This window comes from Pelobates fuscus, chromosome 5 (assembly GCF_036172605.1).
Source record: "Pelobates fuscus isolate aPelFus1 chromosome 5, aPelFus1.pri, whole genome shotgun sequence".
Classification (NCBI taxonomy): domain Eukaryota; kingdom Metazoa; phylum Chordata; class Amphibia; order Anura; family Pelobatidae; genus Pelobates; species Pelobates fuscus.
In genome coordinates, this window is record NC_086321.1 from 117,631,191 (window position 1) to 117,657,582 (window position 26,392).

The 26,392-nt window shown below is 42.1% G+C and overlaps 1 protein-coding gene across 1 annotated transcript in view; it reads right to left on the reverse strand.

Moving 5' to 3' along the window:
- The window catches only part of SUSD2 (sushi domain containing 2), a 254,407-nt gene that overhangs the window by 23,912 nt on the left and 204,103 nt on the right, over nt 1–26,392 (reverse strand). The window lies entirely within an intron of this gene.

The following is a 26,392-nucleotide window of genomic DNA, read 5'->3' on the forward strand; positions in this document are numbered from 1 at the left end:
CATTGCCTGATGTGAATGATGCCTCGCACAAAAGAGCTCTCAGAAGACCTACGATTAAGAATTGTTGACTTGCATAAAGCTGGAAAGGGTTATAAAAGTATCTCCAAAAGCCTTGCTGTTCATCAGTCCACGGTAAGACAAATTGTCTATAAATGGAGAAAGTTCAACACTGCTGCTACTCTCCCTAGGAGTGGCCGTCCTGTAAAGATTACTGCAAGAGCACAGCGCAGACTGCTCAGTGAGGTGAAGAAGAATCCTAGAGTGTCAGCTAAAGACTTACAAAAGTCACTGGCAAATGCTAACATCCATGTTAGCGAATCTACAATACATAAAACACTAAACAAGAATGGATTTCATGGGAGTATACCACAGAGGAAGCCACTGCTGTCCAAACAAAAATTGCTGCATGTTTACAATTTGCACAAGAGCACCTGGATGTTCCACAGCAGTACTGGCAAAATATTCTGTGGACAGATGAAACCAAAGTTGAGTTGTTTGGAAGAAACACACAACACTATGTGTGGCGAAAAAGAGGCACAGCACAACAACATCAAAACCTCATCCCAACTGTGAAGTATGGTGGTGGGGGCATCATGGTTTGGGGCTGCTTTGCTGCGTCAGGGCCTGGACGGATTGCTATCTTCGAAGGAAAAATGAATTCCCAAGTTTATCAAGACATTTTGCAGGAGAATTTAAGGCCATCTGTCTACCAGCTGAAGCTCAACAGAAGATGGGTGTTGCAACAGGACAATGACCCAAAGCATAGAAGTAAATCAACAACAGAATGGCTTAAACAGAAGAAAATACGCCTTCTGAAGTGGCCCAGTCATAGTCCTGACCTCAACCCGATTGAGATGCTGTGGCATGACCTCAAGAAAGCGAGTCACACCAGACATCCCAAGAATATTGCTGAACTGAAACAGTTCTGTAAAGAGGAATGGTCAAGAATTACTCCTGACCGTTGTGCACGTCTGATCTGCAACTACAGGAAACGTTTGGTTGAGTTATTGCTGCCAAAGGAGGTTCAACCAGTTATTAAATCCAAGGGTTCACATACTTTTTCCACCTGCACTGTGAATGTTTACATGGTGTGTTCAATAAAAACATGGCAACATTTCATTCTTTGTGTGTTATTAGTTTAAGCAAACTGTAATTGTCTATTGTTGTGACAGATCACATTTTATGACCAATTTGTGAAGAAATCCATATCATTCCAAAGGGTTCACATACTTTTTCTTGCAACTGTATCTTGATTGTAACAAAAAAAAAATTAGGTAAGAAGTCCCTGGGCGCCACCTTACCTCAAGGGATTGAACTGCTTTAAATGGTTTACCCTGAGGCTGGACATTATCTGCTTTGTTTCCTGCGAACATAGGTGTAGCCATTGTAATTCTTCTGATGCTTCTTCTTGGGTGGCCATGATTACAGCAACATACGGTAACTCTTAATGAGTGTCCAGTGATAGGTTGACAGTGCCAGCTCAGACAATCACCACCATCCAAGCTGAAGCATTGGAAGAAGTGTGGCAGCCTCAGCAAGGCCCACAGGAGGCAGTGCAAGTTGGCACCAGGGACCAAACTTCAGGAGATAAGGTAGCACCCAGGAATGTCTTATCTCAAAGTAGCTTCATTAAGATGACATTGTTTTGAGGAAAGAGACGCCCTTTTACCCTAAACCTACCCAAAACCCTGTTATTAGATATAGAAGTGTAGTTTCAGATGGTGATGCTGTAATTACACTGCACTCTTTTGATTACAGTGCCATTTAAGCATTTTTTAAACAATGCTTGCTGTTTAAAGGGTGCAGTTTCAACTGATTTTATATGAATATAAATAATGATGAATAATGATTTAAATGTATAGTGTACCGTTTTTGGTTTGTTTAGCATGCCCTCTTGTGCATTGCTAATTAGGTCCTCCTGAATATGAAGTTAAAAATAAATAATAAACTTATCTGAAATCCAGTGCCGGACAAAACTCCCAGCACTAATTTCCTTGTAATGTGTGATGTTACTGACTCCCTCGCATGGTTCAATCACATGTTTTTCCTAGAAAAGCATTTGATTGAACTATTTCACCGGTTCAGAGCGCATGCACACAATTTGAGTTGGTGAAGGAGGTAGTGAACAGGGATAGGAGGATATAGTTTTTTTTTTTTTGTCACTGGAGGGAGGAGCACCAAAGTGGCATTTGACAGCCTTGAACAGATTTCCGAGCCACGTGTCCTGGGGGTGTAACTAAACCCGGCACGAAAGTGTAGCATACAGATTTCTACCGCCATGACATCGTCTACAGAAGCAGAAGTGGTCATAGTGGTTGGAGTGACACTTTAAGTCACAGCATTTTTTGTCTCCATATACTGAAACTATGCTAAGCAGTGCAGAACAACACAATGTCAGTCGTAAATTTGAATGGCTGAGGATGGGAACATGCTACAATCAAGTAAATTGTAATCAACAAGAAACATATGATATATACCATATCAAATGCATGTTCACTAAATAACTCTATCTTGACCTGTGGTATTTTCCTCTTCTCTTAGCACTTCATATCTATTTGTTTCTGTTATCTATTGATTTAGTGCACTTACTTTTTTTTTTGTAGATTGGTGTATATATTGTGATTACTTTTTTCTTTTTCTTTTTTATAATGTTTGCTATTTCATACTTTATGCGTTGAATTGTTTGTGCCATTGTATGTATTGTGTATATATAGGTTATTGCCCTTAGTTGAATATATATATGATTTAAGGTCTACAATTGAAGATATATATATATGCGCAGAGTCTGGGGACAATATTTTTATGTGTTATGAGTTTTTGATGTGTATTGAATATTTGCAATAAAGCTGTTAATTTTTCAGGTTCGGTGTGCTCCTTTGTATTACAAAACCACTTATTGTTTAACATCCCTCCTCCTGACCCTCTGTAGTCTTGACAAGTGAACCAAACTAAATGATTCAAGGTTTAATATATTGCATATTAAACTGCATATTTTGTTCTTACAAAATCAATCAACACCATCTAATGACAGCTATTCATTGAAAAATGTATTATTCATGAACTTTTAGATGTGACTGCTGATAAACAGGTGCTTATTTACGAGGCACACCCTGGCATGTTCCTGCACAGCTTTATGGGAGAAAATCAGATCCTAGACCCTTGTGTCTTGTGTAATTGCTGTATTAATGCTATTATTGGATTTAACAATGGTTTTTAACTCAATGTTATTACTTTTAACTCTTTGTGTACTACAGAGCTGTACAATATGTGTACAATATGAGTCATAATCCTGGCATTTAAGGGATTAGCTTTGCTCTTTTTCCCCCCTGCATTTTCTACTAAGGCTGGGTGTGGAGGCCCCCATCTTCTTTCATGCCCAAGGCATCTTATTGTCACCTAACACCTAACACTACCTTTACTTCGAATTACAACACATTGAAAAATAATATATCTTTAAACTTTGATGTCTAATGTAAGTACTCCCTGCAGGGCATGTGATCTCATTTTACCGACACACATTACGATATTCATTGTGGGCCTTCTCCGTCACATTCTTTTAGCTATGGCTTTTTTCTGTAAGTTAAAGTTCAGAAACATACATTTTTTTCTAATCTGTGCATTCGTCGGATATTTTGCTTACACAATATACAGATAATCTTAAATCTTGGTACAAGATATATAGGTCAAAGTTAATTAGTTTAAAGGATGATGTTAATATTTGGCTACAAATCCCTTACAGAGATGTCCCTAGCCTGACTATTGATGAACCTAAAAATAAATAATTTTCATGTATGATCCTGAAGTAGAATGCATGCTGCTTGAATTATAAGTGCATGCGGAGTGATAATTCATAAGGCAGGTATGAAAGCATACTTATGACTCCAGGTATTTTTCTACTAGGCATTTACATTGCAGTGAGTCACCGAGTCTTCCTACAATTCTAAATTAGTAAGCCAATAAGAACTGGGGTCTTGAGTCAGATATTATTACTGCGGGATACACTGTACAGTCCTAACAGCGTGTCGTATAGTACAATTTTATTTTAAGTCCAACAGTCTATTAATATTAGTGATTCACACTTAGCATAAAGTTAAAAATAAAATAAAAACAAAAAAATCACACATACGAACAACATAAGTGACTGACAAATATAAAAAAGACGGAAAACAACAACAATTTTTTTCCTAGTTTTTCCTATTTTTGGTTTATTATTAGTTTCTAAAATGATAATATCATCAGTTTTGGTGTATCTTTTCACAATACATGTTCCACTGGGATTCTGTTATGTTTTGCTTAGCTGTAGTCAGTGCTGTATTTACCCTATGTGCTACCCCAAAGCCAGTTTCCTGAATGCAGCCCCATAGTTTGGGATAAGTGGGTGATTGGATGATAAGTGGGACACGGCTGGGAGAGCGTGTATGTGTGTAGAGGCTGCTTGTGGTGTTGTATGTGTTTGGGAATGCTGCTTATGGGGTGGTATGTCCTGGGGTGCTTGTTGTTTTTCATCTGGACCTGTAGTGGGGAATAAGGACTTTATGGGGTGTAGTGGCTACAGTAGGGGTATGGGGGTTGTAGTGTGGAAATAAGGGTTATAATCGGAGGACAGGAACCATTGTGGGCAGATAATGTGCATAGTTGGGCAATAGGGAGACTAGGGCTACAAAGGGAGAATAGGGACTATTATGGGTAGGATAGTTGGTATAGTTGGTATAGTTGGGTGACAGGGGCTATATTGGGATGATAGGCACAATAGCGGCTATACTGGGGAAAGTTAAACTAACATTTATTCCCCTCTTCCTGAGGCTTACCTTGAGGCCAGGCCATGGAGGGGGTAATCCTGATTCCTGGTCCGGTGAGAAATGCAGAATGTCTGCATCCCTATGCATGCTAACAGCTTCTTCCGGCCGTACAAGGAAATGTATAATTTGGTGTGGCAACCCACGGCAATGCTTTGAAATTGCACAGATGAGAGGGAGAGCACATGCACACCTCTCTATTCAGCACTGGCACTGCAGGGACCAGCCAGTGAAATCTCACACTCGGCCACACAGGAGGACAATGGGCTGGCTGGTGAGGGAGGTGTGCCAACGCAAATGAGACATTTTTAGTTAGGTGGTATACTAAAATTGAACATACGTGAGATTTCAGTAATGAAGTTCTAAATTAACCATCAGTGGTAATAGACTACTTCTTGTAATTAAGGAACCTTTAACCCCTTAAGGACACATGACATGTGTGACATGTCATGATTCCCTTTTATTCCAGACGTTTGGTCCTTAAGGGGTTTAGGCACCAACACCACTTCATCTCAATGAAGAGGTATGGGTGCAGTATCCCTTTAGTTTTAGCCATTTAATGTAAAACATTGCTGCTTACATTGATTTAGTCCCAGTTAGGAAGATAATTCAAACAAATCAGTTTTTACAAACCAGTTATTTCTACCTGAGTTTTCCAATTCAATTTTCAACGCTATAATTTGGTGTTTAACGAATAACCGCCTAATAAACCATGGCTCAAAAGAATAATAAAATAAAAAAAGTTTACATTTTGGCACTCAAGAGCCTAAAAAAAAAAGGAAGTGTGGCCAAAGGTTCAACCTCATGCAGGAAAAATGCAAGAAAAGTAATAATAGAGCACACCTCATAAACTATACTGTTTACCTCGAGATTTATCTCCAAAAATTAAAAATAGATAGAAAAAAAAATGACTAAACCTTTGCTGTGTAAAGGGTTTAAATTGACGTGCAGGGTTATTCTCTGAAGGGAGAATTGTTGAGAATTCAAAGCAAATTTCAGATAAAAAACAAAACAAAACATCTAATTATAAAAAAGCAGAACTGGAAAATCTTTATTTTTAGTTGAGATATTTTGGTCTACAATAACCCTGAAAATAGGGTTCTGTGTGTGGGTGCAACATTTTATAAAGCAACTATTACCCCCCTTTTTGAAAGGAAACATTTAAATCCATGTAATATTTACGTGCACAAATGGTAAAAAAATTGATATAATTTTGCTTTTAATTTACCGTACATCCTGACGCTCTATTATTATTCAATTCATGAAAGCCGTGCATTGTACTTTGGGATTACGGAACACTCACTTCATTTTCTTTAAAATGTAACCATGTTGCAGTGATGTGCTATCTTCATTTTACAATTTGGCTTTCTATGCCGATGCACTAAATAAAATAGCATAAACTAATATGTAGTCCCTTTTGACAGTGGTCCAGACACCTTGTTATAAAACGATATTGGCTACAGAGTTAGATAAGAATAGATTTAGGTTTGCACTATGTCCTAAATGCATTAACTATATGCAAAGTGACTAACATTTGCTCACAATGTCAATACGAAAACCATCAATTAGCAGATTTAGAACTTATAATAATGATATGCATTTAACGCAGATTGATGCATTAACTGGGGTATGAATATACCTTATGCAGATGTGCCTCTTGTGTGGATACAACGAGTTCCACTTGTGTAGAGTGCATCAATTAAATTGCGCACATTACACTTGTCCGCCATTTGCTCTAACTTCAGGCAAAATCTCAAATCCAGCACAAGTTTGTCTTAAGGACACACAAAGCTTTACATAACATGGGACTCATTTATCTCAGAAATAAAATGACCTTTCAAAGTGCAGGTGGCTACGGCTGAAGGCCCGCAGGGGCTACAGGTTATTGTAGCCAAGAATGTTTTGTTGTATTCTTGGCAAGTGCATTTGAAATCTTGCTTCACAAGTGTAGTATCTACTGCTTCTATTTTTTTTAATCTCGAGCAGAGAGAACGGATGTTTTGACCACAAATCTTTTTTTCATCTAAATTAATTCGATATGTGGTGTATTTTTTAGCACAAACGTTATTGTATTTTACTGCATACTGTTTTTTTAAAGCTTCAAGTTTACGTATGGCCCTTTATTTTCAAGTGAAATTCAGTTAGGGAGAGTTTGCACACATTCAGGAGGAGGAGAAGACAACATTTCTGTATTTTTTTGTCTTGCCTTAGGGTATAACTAAGTGTTATTGTTGGAGATATCTTAAATTATGCAGATGTCTGTCCACACACAGGGCATTTCAGGCTGATGGTAGGCGCTGATGACCCAGATATACCAAAGAGGTAAACGTATTCCTTCTGTTGTCAGCTGCATATTTAGTCTCTTAACTTTTCTGTTTTTTTTTTCTTCTTCTAAATCTATAGAATACTTAAATTAAAATGAGAAGGTCTTTCAATCAAATGGCTAATAAACTCATCATTGATGTCCCAATTGTACATGAGTTGGAGGTGTTGGCTATTTACTCCTAAAATTATGGGTTTTAAGAGAGGTCTTTAAAGGCGGGAGGCTATCTTCATGTCTGTTAGGGTAAGATAGGGTGAGAATGACGTAATCTACTTATTTAAGAAAGATTTATATAGTGTAATACAAAGGTATGGAACAAATTACATGTGTACACTAGGGATGATGGGTGAGTACACCCCACACTAACGATGGGACCCGCAAGTCTTTATCAAAATCCAGAACATAACATTGCTCAAAGTGGCTTTATACCAAGTCACCGGCTGCGCAGGTGCACCCCCCCCCCCTCCAGTAGGAGACCGAGTTATATAGTGAGAGAACAGTTAAGAAGAGCAAGAAGAAGAGTGAAGATGAAAATATGAAAAGGAGGAGAGGGTAGGAAGAAAGAAAAAAAGAGAATGCGTGGGTTGGCAATTATTCCTCTCGCCTTTTTGTCTTGGGGGATTTGGAGTATGGCCGGAATGGGAGTTAAAAGTCCTAGAAAGGGTTAAATACAAGTAATATTTTACATGACTAGGACACAGATTGCATGTATGGGGTAAATAATAGACCAAATAAAAAAAAAAAAAAAACACCAGGGCAACAATCTAGTGTCTAGGAATCTTACAAAGGTCACTCTCTTTTTTGGAAGTGAGATTTAGGGAGATTTGGTATGTTGACAATTTGGACATCTGTGAGCAGGCATTGATTATTGTGCTGCTATGCTAGCTTTAATACTCATCAATATTGTTTAACGCTGTAATACAAGTATAAGTGTAATATATATATACATCGTGGCAGGGTCAGAGAGACTTTCTATGTAAGTAACAGATTGGAGCGCTCTCTATTCCCAGCACGATAGGGTTAATTGGTGGAAGTCAGCCCTTTCAGGTGAATGTAATTAACCTGCACTAGGGGTTTAAAAGGTCAGCCTCTGAAGGCATCAGAGAGTCTAACAGCTGGGAGAGAGGAGGCAGCTAAGCCTGAGCAGGGCCGCCACCAGAAATAACCTAACTGAGCTCAGGGTCTGGGCCCCTGGGGGCCCGCCTCCAAGCCCACCCACAGGGACCGCCTCCACATCCCGCCCACAGGAATACACACACAGACACAAACACATTCACTGATACAAAAGGACACAGATACACACACACACACACTGATACATACTAACAGACACACATACTGAAACAGACATACACACATATAGGCATACATACTGACACACACATACTGAGACATACACATATACAGACACACAGGCATACATAGTGACAAACAGACACATACTAACATACATACAGACACACATGCATAAGGACATACAGACATACACACTGACATACATTCATAATGACATACAGACAGACATACATACATTCATACTGGCATACAGACACTGACATCTATACACACATACATATATACACAGACATACATTCATAATGACATATATACACACATTCATAATGACATGCATACATACATACATAGATACTGGCATACATACATACATACAGACATACATTCATAAAGACATACGGACAGACATACATACATTCATACTGGCATACAGACACTGACATCTACAGTTGCACCTGCACTGTGAATGTTTACATGGTGTGTTCAATAAAAACCTGGCAACATTTCATTCTTTGTGTGTTATTAGTTTAAGCAGACTGTCTATTGTTGTGACTTAGATGATAATCAGATCACATTTTATGACCAATTTGTGCAGAAATCCATATCATTCCAAAGGGTTCACATACTTTTTCTTGCAACTGTATACACACATTCATACATAATGACATACAGGCATACATACAGACATACATACAGACAGACAGACAGAGACATACAGACATACATACATACAGACATACATACAGACAGACAAACAGACATACATACTTACATACATACATACATACATACATACAGACAGACAGACAGACATACATACATGACAGACATACATACATCTCATTTTTCAGCCACCCTCCTGTTTCTTACCTTTTCTTTGCAGGAGGGTGGCTGGAGCTGATGGGAGTCGGCGCGGCTCTCCCTCTTCACTGCAGGGCTGTCTCTCCTCCCGCGTGACCACTTCCTCCCAGCAGCACTTGGTTGCGGTATTACACGGCCACAGTGCTGACCGGGCTCCTGAAGATTTAGGGCCCATCAGGTGGCCCTAAGTGTGTGGGCCACCCGATAGGCCCCATCAGCGTGCAACCCCGGTGCAACGGCACCGGCGGCAGTTCCGCCGCTACATATGGGGCCCGGACAGCCGGGCCCCCCAGGGCCGCTGGGCCCGTGACAACCGTCATGGTTGTCACCCCCTGAGACCACAAGACTCTAAAAGAAAATGTACTGTGTAAAAGCCTGCTTAAAGTGCTGTTTAAATTGTTTTAAACTGGGAACTGGATTAGCTGGCCAGTTGGATAGTTAGGAATACTGCTTTTTAGTAAGTGTCCAAGTTGGAGTAGTATTTATTTTCTTTTTGCTTGATTTATTTCTGTGAAGCACAGCATTGTATAACTTGTGGAAAGTGCAAATAAACTGCAGTACTATTTTATCCGAAAGCTTGCATTTGAAGTTTATTGTCAAGAGCCTGGCCATCCTGCCACGATATATATTCAAAAATATATAAATATGCATGCATAAGTACATAAATATAATTATATATATATGTGTGTGTATACATAGAGAATGTTGCCTTTTTTCCCACTGTAATTCAGGACAAATTAACACACATTTCTGTTTATGCACTTTCTACTTTTACCAACGCAGAGCCACGCGACAAGATTGGAACGTTCAATGCTGGGCAGTTCCTGTAAAATAAACTCTTAGTCTGATGTCTGGAAGCACGGATAAATGGCACACAGCCGTCTTTAAACTGAAGCCAAGCCCAGCTTATCTCTAAACCCACTGCCTGAGCAGACAGGACAGCTGTAGGCTTCATGTGGGGACAGACACCATTTAAATGTTGTAATAGACAGGAGAGACAGAGAAACATCATTTGCTTTGATTAATGCTACTATATTATGGTTAATATATTGCATATTTGTGGGACACACATACACCTGTTACGTGGTGCACTTGCAGAAACAACTGTGGTATCAGAACATCTATCATATTTTGTCTTAAAGTGATAGTCTCCGAGAAGGTTTAAGATACCACAGGGACCAAGGCAGTTTACTGGTTTAGGGTACTCTCTTCATTCTTCACACAGGGATGGTGAATAAGGCCAAGAAAATTCATGATTCAAGGGCCTCCGTCTAACCAGTGGGTTCTAGGTAGCCCCCTAAACTCGGCTTATAGTTAATCCTACTGATGTGGGATTATTTAAAAAACCTTATTGTATTTGTATTCAATTATTGCACTAACTCCATTTTAACTTTATACTGTGACAATCCTCCATTTTGTCCCCCTAACCTGACTTCTTCAATCCTCCATTTTGTCCTCATAACCTAACTTGTTCATTTTAAAATCACCTTACATGACAGAATTTCCCAGCACATCTAATACAATAGAACAAAGACTGTATTTTCTATAAAGATATGATTAACACAGGAATTGCTGACTTTTCCTTAGATTTGCAACAAAGTATAATTTGAAGGCCATGCGAACACAGTAGTAATGAAATGTTCTATTCATAAGAGACCTTGCACCTGGCCACGAGGCCTGAGATCACCGACCGTGTAAAATGACGCTCAAGACCCCTTGTCCCCCACCCGTGTCCAGAACAATCCCACCTCTTGGTGGGTGGACACGGGATTAACCACTTAGTCTTTTGAGCCAATTAATAATATTGATAGGTGGACACTAATCCCGACACTTGACAATTAATCCAATTAATGATGTTTATTTACTGATATTCTAATAAGCAATGATGACGTAAAATGTCTCTTAAAAGGACCTGCGTGTCCGCTTTTTAATCACTTGCCAATAAATTTTCTCGAAGTTATTTTAACCTGAACCTTGTGTGTCAGACTTAATTACTTCAGCGTATATACGCAATTTATTTTATTGATTTGGACAGGAACAGATAGACATTTAAACATTTTGGTTTACTGCAAAAAGTACCATAACAACTTGGCTGCCCAACGTGGGGCACCGGGCTATGTCTGGCCGGTGAGCCGTCCTAAGGAAGACGCTGTTGGACGGAGGAATCCAGGGGGAAGGAAGGGAGATTGATCACCTCCAGATACACGGTAGAGACTTCTGCAGAGCCACCGGTACGTTCCGGCCCCTTTGATTGACCCGTCCACGTGTCTGTGACTGCTTCCCGGGAGGACATCAAAGACAGGTAATATCTTGCCCGGTGTCTCGTTACTCATTTGTTTACCTGCATTTTAGTCTATCTGTTGCCTGGGTGTGTTTGAATTGTGTTTGAATTGTTTGCCTGTTTCCCCATTTTGAGATAAAGGGGGGGTGGACCTGCAGGGGATTTGCCTGGGGTTCTGTCTTGCTTGTTTTCCCCTTTTTGGGATAAAGGGGGGTGGACCTGAGGGGATTTGCCTGGGTCTTCTGTTTTGTCTGTTTATCTGTTTGTATTTTGCCCCTTTTGGGATAAAGGGGGGGTGGACCCGAGGGGATTTGCCTGGGTCTTCTGTTGCCTGTTTTACTCCTTTTAGGAACCACGGTGCCGTGGTTGTAGGGAAAAAGGGGGGTTGACCTGTGGATGCGTTCCTGGGGGTCTTCTTTGCCTGTTTACCTCTTTTAGGAGCCTCGTGGCTGTGGCTGTAAGGAAAAAGGGGATTGTTGGAACTGTGGATTTTGTGTAGACTCATAATTTCCTGTGATCCTTCTCGTGACACTCTGAGAGCTTAGCTAGCCTCATTGTGCACGTGGTAACCCACAGTTTCGAGTACTGGGGCTAGTGGAATTCCAATTTTGGTAACCACTGTCCCGAGTACCGAGGCTGGGGGGATTCCAGTTTTGGTAAACCTCAGCTTCGGCTGGGGGGATTCCAGTTTTCTCTTGGTAACCGCCGCCCTGAGCGCTGGGGGCTGGTGGAATTCCAGTTTTTCTGTTTATTTGTGGTAGTGAGACTTGTAAGTGGGTTTTATAGGGGCACTACGGGGTTGAGGGAGGTGACTTTGGAGTAAGCACATGAGTAAAGGAAAGGAATTACTGTTGATTTCATTTGAACTGTGATGCATACACTGTATTTCAACTGTATTGTTGTCTTATTTGTTTAATGAGGAGTCTCATGTACTCCTGTGTCTGTCTCTAAGGATTTTTCCTTGCCTTTCATCTTTTCTACACTTTCTATATTATTATACTATCCACTCCCATTCCTCTTAAAAGAGAAGTGATTGGTCACACACTTCTCACCTCGCTCCAATCCGTGTCTACCACCCCGGGTAGGCGGATTAGGTGACTAGTCTACGTTTTGGGAAGACGCACCTGAGAAAGTCCCAAGATTCTCGGGTGGCAGTCGAGCATTGTAGACGTTCTTGTTCAAATTTCCCTCTCTCTCTCTATATCTAGGACGCTGGTATAGGGGTAAAGGGACTATGGGACAGGATTTAGATAAGCCCAGCAAGGGCTGGTTAGCATGTGATTTGGTAGAGAACAGAGAGGGTGAAGAGATGGTTAAAGGTGTTGAAAAGATTGCAAAAGTATGTAAAATTGCTGTACCGACATGTGGGAGATTGCAACCAGAAAGTTGGCGCAAGTTACTAGCAGAAATGAAAGGCAAGCTTACAGATAATGGTTTATTAAAGACTGCTGAAGCATGGTACAGAGTAGCGAAGGCTATTCAGTTAGAAGGTTGGGTTGAGGAAGAAGTAAATCACAAAGGTGTAAAATTGTTTGTGTATCATAAAAATTGTGTTGCTGGGGTTTACCCTCAGCCAGCGCCCCAAAATGGCGCCCAGGGGATGTCCGTCCCCAAGGTTCAGTCAGCCATAGGTGATAGCCAGCTGACTATGTTCCCCACTCCCGATCCTCCCGAATCCCATCCCATCACCTCCCCTGTCTGCCCGGTCCTGAATTCTGATGGATCTTTCTTTACCCCTTCCCTTTCTCTAACGGTCCCATCATCCTCAGCCATCCCCACGCTTCCTTCCATGCCTAATCCTAACATCTCATCTGCCGCCTCCTCCCTGCAATCCCTCTCTATGGTTAATCCCCTTCCATCAGCACCCGTCCAGCTAACTACCCCTCCCTCCCATGCTACGACTTCTCTTTCTGCATCCATCCCTACTAATCCTGTCCTGTCTCCTCCGATAACCAGCTCCGCCCCAGTCCAATATCCTACCTCCTTAACCGTACCTGCCCACCCTACTCTTTTGCCCTCCCCTGCCTGGCCCTACCCCTTCCCATATCCCATGGCCCTGCCCTACCCCGGTTACCCTCCCTTTCCCCAAGCCACTCCCCAGGTTCCGGTCATGCCCAGTCCGGCCCAATCTACCCCGGAAGTGCCCATATCAAATATGGCCGCCGCTCCTTCCCTTAATCCTGAAGCAACTCCTTTCCCCGCCTCCAATATGGCGGCTCCCAGTTCAGCCCTGATGCCAGTAATTCCCGGCGACTACCTGTCCCCAGGTTACGACTCGCTAGCCACCCCTGCATCTGGGGCTCATTCCCAGCCACCGACCCTTTCACCTCACGCGGGACCTGCACCGCGTAGAAGAGTCAATATCATAGAATTCGATGATGACGAGATGGACAGGGTGTCCCATGTCTCATCGGAACTTGCTGCGGGAGCCCCATCTCATCGTTCTATCGATGATCCCTTCGGCCACAAGGGTCGGGGAGAACAGGCCCCTCCTAAATATGTAGCTTTTAACCCCACTCAAGCTAGTGCTCTGATGAAATCACTCCCGGACCCAGAAAAGCAGCCCATGCCCTTCTACCGAGGGATAGTTCAAATTCAAAAGACTTATTCAGCCGCATGGCGTGATCTATTGAGCATTTGTGCTATTAAAGCAGGGGATGCATATTGGCCAAGTATGGCCCGACACCTCAGTACAGATCAGCTCAACAGTGATGTTGATTACCCCTCTGGAGTAACTTTTTGCACCCAATTAAAAGAATGGGCTAAGGACAAACTTGCAGATCAGGCTGCTGGCCTTACTGATGTTATTCAAGATAAAGGAGAATCAGTGGAAAGGTTTCATGCAAGACTGTATCAAATGTTTACAGATTTGGGGTTTGATCTTACTGACAAAATTCATTCACAAATGCTGTCAGGTGCGTTTGTCCAAGGTGTTAAGGACTCTATACGCAAGGGAATCATTGCTGCACGCCCTGAATATAAGGTTGTTCCCCTGGACACCCTACTTTTAGTTGCTAGAGGTTTGGAATCCGCTCAGACCCCAAGAAGATCCACTTCAGCGCCTCTCATGGTATCCCGCTCCACCCCAGTCCCAAAAGGTACTAGACCGGAGGAGGGGGGACATTGTTTTAATTGTGGAGCCAAGGGGCACTTTAGAAGTGACTGCCCAGAACCTAAAAAGGAGCCAAGGGAGCCCAGAAAGCCCTCCAAACCTGCCCCAGCTCCCAAAGCCACCAAACAGGTTCCGATAATTGAGGAACCAGATGATTAGGAAATTGGCAAGCCTGTGTCTGCAACCCCTGTCATGGCAGTGTCTACAGGGGATAAAGGGGGGCCACTTGCCACAGTGACTTTGCCCATTGAAGGCCACCCTACCACATTTCTAGTTGACACAGGTGCAGCCCGTAGTGTTCTGCGAGAACAAGACCTGCCAGACCCATCCTTTCTGTCAAATATTGACGTCTCTTGTGTTGGAGTGGATGGCCAGCCAAGACATAGCCCTTTAACAACTCCATTACGAGTTGGCTCTAGCCTGCTTGCTCGCTTTGTGGTATCCTCCACATGCCCAATTAACCTATTAGGTGCTGATGTTCTTTCACGCCTGCAAGCATCCATCACCTTTACCCCGGATGGGCAGGTAGAAATGTCCACACCTCTATCTGAATCAGACACCTCAGCCTTGTGCTCCTTGCCTCTAATGCTGCATTTAGAAAAGCCCCGTGAGAAAGCAGCAGAATTAAGGTCCAATTTCCCAGAGGCATTAAAAACACAGGTGCCCGCCAAGTTATGGTCCTCAGGCCCAGAGGACATAGGTCACCTAAATGTTCCCCCTGTGGTGGTAAAGCTTATTCCAGGGGCTAAATTACCAAGAAAACCACAATATCCATTAAAACCAGCACAGGCTGCTGCCATTTCTACCCACATCAAGGCACTCTTGGAGAAGGGTGCCCTAGTGAAATGCAAATCTGAATGCAACACCCCATTATTCCCTGTGAAAAAGAAAACTCCAAAAGGTGAGCCAGAGAAGTACAGGATGGTTCAGGATCTCCGTGCTGTTAATGAAGCTACCGTCCTGGACACCCCTCTTGTACCAAATCCCCATACTCTGCTCTCTGGAGTCCCACCATCTGCAAAATTTTTCACAGTCATTGACCTAGCAAATGCCTTTTTCAGTGTTCCACTGGACCCATCCTGCCAATACCTGTTTGCTTTCACCCATGAGATGCAACAGTATACCTGGACTGTCATGCCCCAAGGGGCACAAAATTCACCAAGTCAGTTTGCAAAGGCCATGGCCACCATCCTTGACCCATGGCAAGCCGAGCACCCAGAAGTTGTTCTGCTTCAGTATGTGGATGATTTGCTGCTCTGTGGAGATGATATACCCACTACTGAAAAGTGCTCAATTAGCCTGCTTTGTTATTTGGCAGAACAAGGATGCAAGGCTTCCCTCATCAAACTACAGTTCTGCCAACCCTCAGTAATTTTCCTTGGACATTGCCTATCTCAAGGTACCAGACATCTTACCCGGGACCGGGTAAGAGCCGTACTGGATATTCCAACTCCAAGAACTTCAAAATCTCTCCATGCCTTCCTAGGCCTTATTTCCTACTGCAGAGCATGGATCCCAGAGGCCTCCCTGCTCATGCAACCTCTCTATGACGCACTTAAGTCTGACCCTTTCTGTTTAACTAATGAAGCAATAGACAATTTCAATGCTCTAAAACGTGCCATTGCTTCTGCTCCTGCCTTGGGCCTGCCTGATTACTCCAAACCTTTCAAATTATTTGTCTCTGAAAGACAAGGCCATGCAACAGGAGTTCTCACCCAAACTAATGACTTAAGAGGCCGCCAAAGGCCTATTGGATATTTCTCATGTCAACTGGACATTGTGGCCAGAGGGACCCCTTCCTGTCTCAGGGCTGTTTTTGCTGCAAGAGAGCTCATAGAAAGAACCTCAGACCTGGTCCTTGGCCACCCTCTGGTTGTTTTGGCCCCTCATGACATCTCTGCCATCATCAACCAAGTCCAGCTCAAACACGTGTCTCCTGCCAGACACCTACGCCTACAGTGTCATCTTCTTCTACCTGACAACATTTCCATCCAAAGATGTCAAGTTCTTAACCCATCCACTCTTCTTCCACTCCCTGAGGGGGGTATCTATTATGGATTTGTCACAGATGAAACCTACATTTACCTGCTTTGTGGATGTATCAAGAAAGTCATGCATCCACATTTGACATTTTATGAAGGTGAGAAGCCTCTCTGTGAAGGCCCAGATTACGCCTTCTGTACCATGTGGTACAAACCAAACATTACTCCCGAACCTTGCTATGAAGATGAGCTTTACCACTGGACTGATGTGAAGCTCACTGCTCAAGATTTCTATTGTGACTCTGAAGGCAATAGCATGGTCTTGGTCCAACTACCTCAACAACTTATCTACCTCTACCGCCATTGGGATACTGCTATCCCACATATTCCTGTTACCAAATTGAAGACAAGGTCATGGAATGATCTTGGGCCCATGGCAAAGTTATGGGCCACCATGGATGAAGAACAGCTACAGGAAAATGGTATTGTCAAATACCCAACAACTGACCTTCTGGAAGCATGGCCACGCCACTTCCTAGAAAAGGAATTTCAAGATCTGGTCATAGTGAATGATTATGACCCCGAAACACCTCATGACTGTTTTGAACAGATGAAGATGGAGACAGTGCACCTACCAACTGTGCACGAGAACCCATTACCAGATCCAGATTTCACCCTGTTTGTGGACGGCTCAAGATATGCTGATGAAGAAGGAAGATATCATACAGGATATGCCGTAACCACAACAGACGAAGTTATCAAATCATCAGCTTTACCGCCAGCAATGTCTGCGCAAGAAGCCGAATTACAGGCTCTGACTTCAGCATGCAAAATTTCCGAAGGAAAACGTGCCAACATCTATACAGATTCAAGATATGCTCTGGGTGTGGCACATGACTTCGGCCTAATTTGGAAGACAAGAGGATTTCTTACCACCGCCGGTACACCAGTCAAACATAGTACTGCAATTAAGGAGCTAATGGATGCCCTCCTACTCCCTGAAGAAGTGGCCGTTTTGAAGGTAAAGGCCCATGGGAAATTGGATACAGATGAAGCAAAGGGCAACCATTTGGCTGATCAGGCTGCTAAGCTAGCAGCCAGGGATCTGCAGGAAGTGGATGAAGAAGTGTCCGGACAAGAAGAAGAAGAAGTCCCTATTTTTGCTCTGCAAACTCTTCCTACTGATTTGCGAATTTTGCGAGAACAGCAAGCTGCAGTCACTCCTGAAGAAACCCAAAAATGGAAAAATAAAGGAGCTGTCCAAAAGGACGGAGTATATTACAACAACTTCAAATTTTGCCTTCCAAAAAATTTATATCCAGCAGTTGTCCAATGGGCACATGGGCCTGCACACCTGTCAAAAGAATTGATGGCCGCCCTCATACAGAAGTATTATGAAGCACCCGGAATCACAACATTGATCAACAGCTTCTGTAAGGCCTGTGTTATTTGTGCAAAATGCAATCCAGGAAGACCAATCAAGGTGCCTGCAAAACACCTGGCAAAGCCCATGTACCCCTTCCAGCGAATTCAAATTGACCACATCCAAATGCCCAAGAGTGGGCCCCATGAATATGCACTAGTCATAGTGGACATGTTCTCAGGGTGGCCAGAGGCCTACCCAGTGGCCAATATCACTGCAAAGACAACCGCAAGACGCCTACTTACAGAGATAGTATGTAGATTTGGACTCCCAGAAGTCATTGAAAGTGATCAAGGCCCAGCCTTCACAGCAACAGTGACTAAAGAAATTTGGACTGCTCTAGGGGTGACCCTAGCCTTCCACACCCCTTACCACCCACAAAGTAGTGGTAAAGTAGAGCGCATGAATGGCACTCTAAAAGCCAGAATGTTAAAAATGTCGCAAGAAACAAAGATGCCCTGGCCAGAAAGCCTGTCAATAGCTTTATTCAGTGTTAGGCACACACCTAGAGGGAAGCATTCACTGTCCCCATATGAGATTCTATTTGGGACAGCACCCAGACTAGGTTGTTATTATCCGCAGCAGTTACAGCTCCAATCAGATGTTTTAGTAGATTATGTAACTGAACTTGCAAGTGCCTTAAACAAAATACATGCCCAAGTTTTCTCTTCAATTCCAGATCCCGAATTGGATACAGGTGCCCATAACCTGCTCCCCGGAGATTGGGTTCTGGTCAAGAAGTTTGTGCGGAAAAATACCCTGGAACCAAGATTTGACGGTCCATTCCAAGTTCTCCTGATTACCGCAACTTCCGTCAAACTGGCCGGTAGGCCAAATTGGATCCACGCTTCCCACTGCAAGAAATCTCCTGCCCCAGAGGAAGCAGATACCGCACAAGCATGTACCTCTGGCACATCTTCTCCTTAATCAGCCTCATAAAGGCCCAACAAGTAGCCATCACCAAAGATATTAGTGGGTATACCTTCTGGTACAATTCATCATGCACCCATGTGGCTACTTACACCTTTGACTATTGTGATATTGTAGAATGCCCGTTCCCCACATCACAAATCCAGAGTATTTACAGAGATATCCCTCATTCAAAAGACCCATATGTTTGTGTAGTCGACAAACAATGGGGGCACAATTGTAATCATTGGGGGGCAGCGGGATGGAATGCCGGGCCTGCCTGGGGTTACAAACCAAAAAGTGCCTTATCTAAAGTAGATGAACAAGGTAGATCCCTTCTCCAGAGAATGACTTTGAGAAAGCCTGGGGGAGGTACACCAATGAAATTAATCCTTAACATTGAGCATCCAAGCCCAACGGATGCCGACCAGTATGTGATGGGAATGTATTGGAAAAAGGGTTCCTACCGTAAATTAGGGCATTTCTTCCTAAAAGATATGTGCAACTCTTCCGAGTGGCAAGGGGCCACCCATATGGTCCCTAACCCATTAAAACCTCATATCCAGACCTTTCAAGACATGATGGCCATTGCTAACCCCACCTTTGAAGATACCATGGCCGCTGAAACAGGTTTTAATGATGTAAATTTATGGTTAGAATGGATGAAATATAATGCTAATAAGCATAATAAGACTGCATGTTATGTGTGTGGTGGTGCCCGGCCTCACCTGGGTACCGTACCTCTAATCCTGCCAGTAGATATAGAGGAATGTGTTTTAAGCCTTTTTGCCTATCACTATGATTTTAACAGGTCCATATGTAGTGCATGGACAAAGGAGTATCCTCTCCTAACCAAGGATGTCAAACCCCCAGATGGTATTACCGTGTATAAAGGTAATTACACTTGTTATGCTAATTATGATGGAATTGGTAGATTCTTGGGTAACTTCTCTAAGGGATATTGTGCTACCTACAGGAGTGTCTCTATGGACTTGTTGCAGTTTCACACCAGGTCATTAGGGGATATCTACTGGTTGTGTGGGGATTTACAGTTAAGATCCAGAATGGACAAGGAGTGGTGGGGGGAGTGTACTTTGGCTAAAGCTATTATGCCTATACATATCATCTCTGACACACACCTCAACACCCATGAGTCCAGACACACTAAGGTTAAGCGTGACGCCCCAGTAACAGGAAGTTTTGATCCTCATGTCTATATTGATGCCATTGGGGTGCCTAGGGGGGTGCCCAATGAATTTAAAGCAAGAGATGAAGTTGCTGCAGGATTTGAATCACTTTTTGCCATAGTTACCACAAACAAGAATTTAAATTGGATAAATTACATTTATTATAATCAACAGCGTTTTGTTAATTATACCAGAGACGCCCTCCAGGGATTGGCCGAACAATTGCAGGCCACATCCCAAATGGCTTTCCAGAATAGAATGGCCCTAGATATGATCTTAGCCGAAAAAGGAGGGGTTTGTAAAATTTTGCCCGACACCTTGACATGTTGTACCTATATCCCAGAAAACACAGGCCCTAATGGTAAAGTTACATTAGCCATAGAAAAATTAAATGACCTGTCTATAGAGTTGAAAAGGAATTCTGGGATACAAGATCCCTGGGAAAGATGGTTTGGCTGGATGACGGGATGGCAAAAGGCTTTAATGCATATTGGTATGGCTATACTAATTTTTCTTTTTCTCTTTGCTCTTCTCTTTTGTTGTATTCTCCCATGTCTGAGAAAATCCCTCCTGAAGACTGTTGACCAAGCGGCACCCACTTTCGCCCATCTTGAAGTTGATGACCAAGATTTCCAAGACATCAACTCACCCTGTCTGCCGCTGCAAACAATCCCTTTTGTTGATAAAGTGCAGGAATTCTAGGAAGGGACTAGCTCAGGGACAGCATCTGTCAGTGAATGGTAAAGGCCCCATGTGGAGAAGTGGTGGGTTAGCTGCCATGGGATACCCTTGGGTGTGAAGTGTTCGAGAGCCATACTGACGGATGAGTTAGCCTATTAGGGTCAGATCTAGGGACAGCCTTGCACTTTGCATTAACACCTAGCTAGCGGCCACGGGGTTTCTGTGCCTTTGGGTTAACACGTCTTCCTGGTACTAACTTAATAAAGTTTTATCTCTTAGAATCTAACATTTCATAGGGGGGACTGATGTGGGATTATTTAAAAAACCTTATTGTATTTGTATTCAATTATTGCACTAACTCCATTTTAACTTTATACTGTGACAATCCTCCATTTTGTCCCCCTAACCTGACTTCTTCAATCCTCCATTTTGTCCTCATAACCTAACTTGTTCATTTTAAAATCACCTTACATGACAGAATTTCCCAGCACATCTAATACAATAGAACAAAGACTGTATTTTCTATAAAGATATGATTAACACAGGAATTGCTGACTTTTCCTTAGATTTGCAACAAAGTATAATTTGAAGGCCATGCGAACACAGTAGTAATGAAATGTTCTATTCATAAGAGACCTTGCACCTGGCCACGAGGCCTGAGATCACCGACCGTGTAAAATGACGCTCAAGACCCCTTGTCCCCCACCCGTGTCCAGAACAATCCCACCTCTTGGTGGGTGGACACGGGATTAACCACTTAGTCTTTTGAGCCAATTAATAATATTGATAGGTGGACACTAATCCCGACACTTGACAATTAATCCAATTAATGATGTTTATTTACTGATATTCTAATAAGCAATGATGACGTAAAATGTCTCTTAAAAGGACCTGCGTGTCCGCTTTTTAATCACTTGCCAATAAATTTTCTCGAAGTTATTTTAACCTGAACCTTGTGTGTCAGACTTAATTACTTCAGCGTATATACGCAATTTATTTTATTGATTTGGACAGGAACAGATAGACATTTAAACATTTTGGTTTACTGCAAAAAGTACCATAACACTACCCTAACCACCACGACCATTACAGCTTATTGTAATGGTTATGCTGAAAAGATTTTTGGTTGTCATTCCCTTCCCTGTTCTTGGCAAACTGCTTTCAAGTGTATTGACAAAAACAAGAACCCCAAAATCTGCTCAACCTGCTGTGGCTCACATACAACATGCTGCCATCCACAAACAAAGCCTGTACCCTCTGCTTCCTCTCTAAAACAAAGCCCTTACCCTCTGCTTCCTCTCTCAAACAAAGCCCGTACCCTCTGCTTCCTCTCTCAAACAAAGCCTGTACCCTCTGCTTCCTCTCTCAAACAAAGCCTGTACCCTCTGCTGTCTCTCTCAAACAAAGCTCGTACCCTCTGCTGTCTCTTTCAAACAAAGCCCATACCCTCTGCTGTCTCTCTCAAACAAAACCTGTACCCTCTGCTGTCTCTCTCAAACAAAGCCTACACCCACTGCTGCCTCTCTCAAAGGCCGTACCCTCTGCTGTCTCTCTCAAACAATACCTGTACCCTCTGCTGTCTCTCTCAAACAAAGCCTACACCCGCTGCTGTCTCTCTCAAAGCCTGTACCCTCTGCTGTCTCTCTCAAACAAAGCCCGTACCCTCTGTTGCCTCTCTCAAACAAAGCCCGTACCCTCTGCTGCCACTCTCAAACAAAGCCCATACCCTCTGCTGCCTCTCTCAAACAAAGCCCATATCCTCTGCTGCCTCTCTCAAACAAAGCCTCTGCTGTCTCTCTCAAACAAAGCCTGTACCTCTGTTGCCTCTCTCAAAGCCCGTACCCTCTGCTGTCTCTCTCAAACAAAGCCTGTACCCTCTGCTGTCTCTCTCAAACAAAGCCTGTACCCTCTGCTGCCACTCTCAAACAAAGCCCATACCCTCTGTTGCCTCTCTCAAACAAAGCCCGTACCCTCTGCTGCCTCTCTCAAACAAAGCCTGCTGTAAGGAATCCTATACTTATCTGGGCGGCCCACTGATCAGCTGTTTCTCCGATCGGGCAAACTATCTCCTCTGATCATCCTTCCAGAACTGCTAGTTTCCTGGATGCCACCCGCTGTGCACATGCTGGTGCCAGGTGATGAGTAATACTGTGGGCGGGATTTAGAGACTCATGTTTTGGGGGACTACATCAGTAATGCCCCCAAACATATAAAAGCACATTTAACCCATGTTTCAGTGCCCTGTTGTGGTTCCTAGTTTACTAGTGTCCCAAGAGAGCTATCTATTAAACATTCTACCTCATGCAGCAAAATCAAGAGCAGAGATCTGTTATTAACAAAATTATTTATCCATCTATCTTTCTGTAACAATATAAAATAAATTTAATTGTGGGTCTGTGTCGGTAATTTCCAGAGACTCTTAAGTATTTCATATACATACACACTCTCTCTCTCTCTCTCTCTCTCTCTCTCTCTCACTCCTTATTTGCCTGTAACTAGGCTAAGATGCCCCTCAGTGGGCACCTCCCACCACTTTCCCAGGCCTGGCAGACCATTGTGGATATATTGAGTGGGGAAAGTTGCCCCAAAGGCATACCCATCAGCATCCCTTTCTCACACCTGCCAATGAAGTATGTAACTGACGGGAAAGCAATCAGGTTTTTTCTTTTTTCTTAATGTTCTCATAAACTCTGCTTATTTACATATGACCCGTGTATCCCTGTCAAAAGGGTAATTCACGCTTAAATTCTTTCTCACTGTACCTAGAGGTATTCACCTTACTGATAAGGCCCATTAAAGGCAAACACAAGTGTCTAGGGTGGTTTTAGCTCTCATGGATAGGGAACTTGTGGATTTTGATCTGTGTTTTGAATCTGGACTACCATTGGGGATTGGATTATTGTGATATGGAAACTATCCGAAGGGCAAGCTAAGTTTTTCCCTGTTTATGGTAGGTAGGAAAATTCAGTTTGTCTGAACTTTGTACTGCTGTAGTGGCTCCAGTTACTTGGACCCATTCTCTTTAATATTTGTATTAGTGATATTGCAGAAGGTCTTGATGGTAAGAGGATTTTGCTGATGATACTAAGATATGTAACAGGGTTGATGTTCCAGGAGGAATAAGCCAAATGGAAAATGATTTAGGTAAACTAAAAAAATGATCAGAGTTGTGGCAGCTGACATTTAATGTGGATAAGTGCAAGATAACGCATCTTGGACGTAAAATCCCAAGGGCAGAGTAAAGAACATTTGATAGAGTCCTAACCTCAACATCCGAGGAAAGAGATTTATGGGGTAATTATTTCTGATAACTCAAAGGTAGGCAGACAATGTAATAGAGCAGCAGGAAATGCTAGCAGAATGCTTGGTTGTATAGGGAGAGGTAATAGCAGTAGAAAGAGGGAAGTGCTCATGCCATTATACAGAAAACTGGTGAGACCTCACTTGGAGTATTGTACGCAGTACTGGAGACCGTATCTCCAGAATAATATTGATACTTTAGAGAGAGTTCAGAGAAGGGCTACTAAACTGGTTCATGGATTGCAGGATAAAACTTACAAGGAAAGGTTAAAGGATCTTAACATGTATAGCTTGGAGGAAAGACGAGACAGGGGGGATATGATAGCAGCATTTAAATACATTAAAATAATTAAATATAGTCTCCTCCTTTACTATGTTAAGAAGAAAAACTACCACAACAAGAGGACATAGTCTTAAATTAGAGGGGCAAATGTTTAAAAATAGTATCAGGAAGTATTACTTTACTGAGAGGGTAATGGAAGCATGGAATAGCCTTCCGGCTGAAGTGGTAAAGGTTAACACAGTGAGGGAGTTTAAGCATGCGTGGGATAGGCATAAGGCTATCCTAACTATAAGATAAGGCCAGGGACTAATGAAAGTATTTAGAAAATTGGGCAGACTAAATGGGCCGAATGGTTCTTATCTGCCATTCTATGTTTCTGTGTTGATAGAATATAGTTCACTGATGTCTGAAATACACAGCAATCGACTAGATTATTAACGGATACATAATGTTAGTTCGTGTGCGTATATATATACACACACACACACACACATATATATATATGTATATATATACACACACATACATACACACACTCGCACTCTAAATATGAAAAGTTTGGGGGTTTCATTTACTGAGCAGGAAATCAACAGACAACACAGGTTTAATTTTGCACAAAGTATGAGACACAGATGACAAGACAAATACTACATAAAACACATAACAAAATCAAAGCAACAACACCAAGCAAATTAAATATGAAAAGTTTGGGGATTTAATTTACTGAGCACGAAATAAACAGACAACACATGTTTAATTTTGCACAAAGTATGATACACAGATGACAAGACAAACACTACATCAAACACATAACAAAATCAAAGCAACAACACCAAGCAAATTATTGATATAGTATGAAAGATTGGTATATTATATAAAATAGTATTACAAATAGTAACAAAATAAACAGTATTGTTTAATGGTGTGTCTTAGCCCTTAAATCAGCTTGGATCGGATTCTCTTCCTTGAAGATTCCATTGGTTGGCAATCCAGACTTTATCAACAGCAAAACTACTGCTTTATGCCACCAAATTGTTGATTCTTAGCTAGGAAAATAAAGATTTGGTTGAACCTCAATGCTACCCTTTCACCACACACATCAATAAAAACACTTTTTTTGCCCATAGATCATTATCTATGGCCTAATATAAGCACCAGGTAAGAAAGAACCCAATGCCGTGTGGTGAAGAATGGAAAAACAATGCAATGCAGTGTAATGTGACAAACACCACTCTAATACTCATTCCCGAGCTACTGATAAGGTAAGATTTTTTTTGTTACTTTTTTAAATAAGACAAACTGTGACAGGATTGCCATACTACTACATTTGGGAAACATGGAGGGATTTGCATTAGTTCTTTGACTATGGTGTTGATCATCTATCCCAATCAAGGTTCATTGTTAGGTTTTAACTCAATGACCTTGGAACATAATGTCAATGCCCTTAGTCTATTTTAGGCCATTGTTTACATATTCATAGACTAGAGCAGCAAATTTTGACAAGCTCGTTAAACACAGACATATAGCACTCAGAGAGAATTTGCAGAATTGTTGCTAGGAAATTTTGAACCAGCAGGGCGATTTCCTTGCAGGGCTATTTCCCATATATTATGTAGATTACCCATCTATCTAGATATAACTGGGATTCACAATTGACAAGTATAGAATCTGTGGAAATTCAAAGTCAGGATAGTAAACATTTCTGGGAATTAATATAGATTGTCAGAATCAAATCTACATCTGTGGTCTTAAAATAACCTGGTGAGATGCCACTACTGCTACTCGCTATAGAATCTTGTTTTCATTACTGTGTTTTACCGATTTTTTTAAAGAAAACCATTATACCATGCTACATACATATATATGCTGTATGTATTAAAATGTTAAAATTATATTAGCTACTCTTTATGGGTGATTATATAAAGGAGATAATGGTCAAGGGGCTCATTATAAACTGA